We start from the raw sequence: 3,802 nt of genomic DNA, 5'->3' as shown, positions 1-3,802 counted from the left end.
TGGACCAGAGCAGCCCAGTGAGTTACCACCGGGCTGCTCTGGTCTGCAACTGGTTCATCAACCTCCACAATTTATTGTTCTATACCTCCCACCATATTCCCCATTCCTAAACCCAATTGAAGAGTTTTTTTCGGCATGGCAATGGAAGGTGTATGACCGCCACCCCCTTACATGCGTGCCTCTTCTCCAGGCAATGGAGGATGTGGATGTGGGGGCTTTCAGCGGCTGGATCCATCACTCCAGAAGATTCTTTCCCCACTGTTTAGCCAGGGAGAACATCGCTTGTGATGTAAATGAGGTGCTGTGGCCAGACCAAAATAGGAGACCTAATTTATTTTGTTTTACATTTTGCATATGTTTTTGTCTTTTTGCCGCGGACCCCCTAGCATTAACAGGTCATTGACAGGGGTGTGGTGTAGCGTGGAGCTTAATAAAGCGATTGAGAAAGGATAAAGAGTCGGTAAAGTGTATGAGGTTTGGCATTTTTCTGAAAAATCTGACACACTTTTTGCTGATTACATCATGACATCATGACCCTTAAAGGGAAGCAGGAGGCTTCCGGCTACCCTTCATGGTGTACTGATGAAACCAGTAAAGAGAGCTATATTCAGAAATATCTTGTAAAAGAGGGCATCAGATTGGATCCGAGCAACATAACTGTAAACCCTGCAAAGAGACAGATATCAAAATTGATTCTAAATAGCCTGTGGGGTAAATTTGGAGTGTGGCCTAATAGTTAACAAATAAGCTAGACCCCCAAGATCTTTGTAGAGTTTGTTTTGTGGGGTCCAAAGACTTACGCTTATAAAACAGCTGTAGGAAAGAGCTGTATGAATGTGAAAGGTATAACTTCGAATCACACTAACAAGAAACTGATCAATATTAAGTCTCTAACGACTTTGGTTCGAAATTATGTTATAGATCAAGGCGCTCAACCTCAAGAGGTGATTACTTCCGTAAATCAGATCATCCAAAATAATAAGCTCTACACTCTCGAAAACAGGGCACTACAGAAAAGATATCGGGTAGTGTACAACAGAAGAATTATTTTGCTGGACTATAATACGTTAACCTATGGATATCGAAGGGGGTTCGTTCTACTCTGATACCGTTTAACTCCAGGAAATTATATATTTAAAAAAATAATAATAATGTACACATAAGAAAATAACAAGTTCTGATCAGGACTCAAACTTGGATTACCAGGTTCCCAGCACTGTTCTCTAACCACTGCACCAACTGATATACTTTATTGACATGAAACCTATTTTAATTAGCCTTCAGCCGTCGCTGCCAGCTGTCGTGACTATACAAAACTTAATTATTGGGGTTAAAGTCTCAAGTTAATGTATCAATTAAAAACATAAATTATAATAAATAATACAAAATAGTTGTATGTCTGTGTGTATTTAAATATATTTTATATAGCCTGCCTGCTATATATACACGTGTGTGTTCTATGGCTCTGTAATAAGTGAATACACTCATGGTTACAAATGCTCAAGTGGAGAACATGTAATGATGCGGGAGCGAATTGTTGTGGGGATGAATTGTCATCGGGGACAAATTGTTATTGGGGCAAATTGACGTGGGAACCAATTATCGCGGGGACAAATTTTCGAGGGGACCAATTATCGCGGGGAGGAATTGCCGCCGGGACCAATTATCAAGGGGGCTAATTGTCAGGGACGAATTGTCATGAACCCCTGTTTATACTGTTGGTCAAAAATATTTAAAATCTATTTTCCAATACCATTTTTTACATTAAACATCTCACATAATTAGTTTCAAGAAAAAAAGAAAAGACAGTGTCCAAACCAGACCAAAGCCATTGTCCCATTTGACTAAATACACTGCATTCTGCATGCAGTCATTTCAGAGGCTATATGGGAAGGATCTGAACTACAACACAGAGCTTAGTCTTTTCCTGTGTATTAAATGAACAATATGTCACCAATGTTTGCATGAAAGTACTGCATTTAAAAATACAAAATAAACTAAAACAATGAAAAACAATTCTCAACAAGATGTACATAATCATAAAATCACAATCATGAACACACCTTAACTTTAAAGAAAGAATGTATTTTAAATCTTGTGTTTCAGTAAATAATGTCCTTATTATCAGTAGAACTCCATCATCCATGCTTAATATTTGGGGACTGGGAATGTGATTACCAAAAGAGTCAGTTTTCATACTGGTTCTGTTCGGCAAATCAATCACAAGCACAGTACAGCGCTACTTTTATTATCCCTCCGAAAGAGTCAGATTTCATACTGGCTCTGTTCGGAAAAACAATCACAAGCACAATACAGCGCTACTTCTATTATCCCTCCATACCCTGAGTCAGAGAACTCCCATTACAGACTGACAATCCTCACCTTTTTCTCAGTTATTTCTGCTGCAGCTGAGACTGTATCGTAGATCCATTGATCATCCATTGTACTCAGATAAGACACCCTTCAGCAGTTTCTGATGATTAGAACAGAGAACATCATCCAGATGCCTGGTGTCATCGACCAGCTTGTGTCTCTTCAATGTAGCAAATTCATATTGAGGCTGGAGGTGAGCCTGACAGTAAGAGGCCGGACACACCAGACAGGATTTCACAGCTCTCGCCTCTCCCTCAGTGCAGAAATCACATCGCATATCTCCAGGTACAGCAAGACTGTGAACAGGATGAGGTATTGAGCCCTGTCTTCTTGAGTTTTTCCACCACTTCAGCCTGTTCAGAACAGGCCTGGGAGTGGAGGAATATCTGCATTGGGGGTAGCTGTAGAAGTTATCATCCAGGTCCCAGCAGTTCTTAATACAGCCCAGACAGTAACTCTGTCCACAGGGAATAGTCTTTGGGTCCTTAAGTGTGTCCAAACAGATCGCACAGCTGAACTGGTCATGGCACACTGAGATATGGGCTTCTGCCATTTCACTCCAGAGACTTACAGAGACAGAGGTACAGGGAAAGAGTTTCAGTCAGCCTGTTTCAGGATAAATTAAACTTATCCATTTGTGGGAGTGACTTCCCGTACCTGCCCCGAGCTGCAGGAGATGTGGTGAGATCTGAAAAGAGAGAGAAAGACAGAGGGGGGAGAATTGGATGGAGGAGAGAGTGAGAATAAAAGAGGAAATAGTAAAATATGTAGGGAAATGTAGATTGGAAGGGAAAAAGAAACAGCAATTGTACATGAAAAAACTGGTACCATTTACTACATCTGCCAACCTTTTGACACATACTAAGTTTGACATTGATTGATCCCGAGAGAGTACTTACACTATACATATGATTAAAACCTTTCCCCTTTTTTATTGGATAAAATGCACAAAAAATATTTAATTTCAATATTTGTTATTTTAAAATAAATAAAGTAAATGGAGCAAGACAAACCAAAATCATTACAAATCAAAACCATTATTAAGCTAAGTCATTAACAGAATATAAATCTATACCTTTCCACAGATATTTCTTATTTCATTAGGTCACATGTTTTATAACATTTACCATGTTTCTGTCACAGAGTAACTAAAACTAAAACTGGGAGTTGACTTGAGTCAAGTCAGTGACGTGCCAAGTTCGAGTCGAGTCGAGACACTGAATTTGTCGAGTCAAGTCACCTATCTGGCTCATGTCATTAGTTCTGACAGTTCATCATCAATAATCATCAATATATGTACAGTTAGGTACATCCTATCCAGTCTGTTTTTAAATGTTCCCAAATTTTCAGCTTCAACCACATTGCTGGGTAGTTTCATCCAGATTGTGCCAACTCTGTTGTGTCTCCTGTTTTCCATCTTGAATGCCTT

General features: G+C 39.5%; 1 pseudogene; it reads right to left on the bottom strand.

The window, feature by feature from the left end:
* Window positions 1–427: 427 nt before the first annotated feature.
* On the bottom strand, window positions 428–2,926 carry LOC136753845 (E3 ubiquitin/ISG15 ligase TRIM25-like; annotated as a pseudogene).
* Window positions 2,927–3,802: the final 876 nt, after the last annotated feature.

This window comes from Amia ocellicauda, chromosome 7 (genome assembly GCF_036373705.1).
Source record: "Amia ocellicauda isolate fAmiCal2 chromosome 7, fAmiCal2.hap1, whole genome shotgun sequence".
NCBI classification, from domain to species: Eukaryota; Metazoa; Chordata; class Actinopteri; order Amiiformes; family Amiidae; genus Amia; species Amia ocellicauda.
The sequence above is the reverse complement of the archived record's forward strand: the minus strand, read 5'-3'. Positions and strand labels throughout refer to the sequence as shown.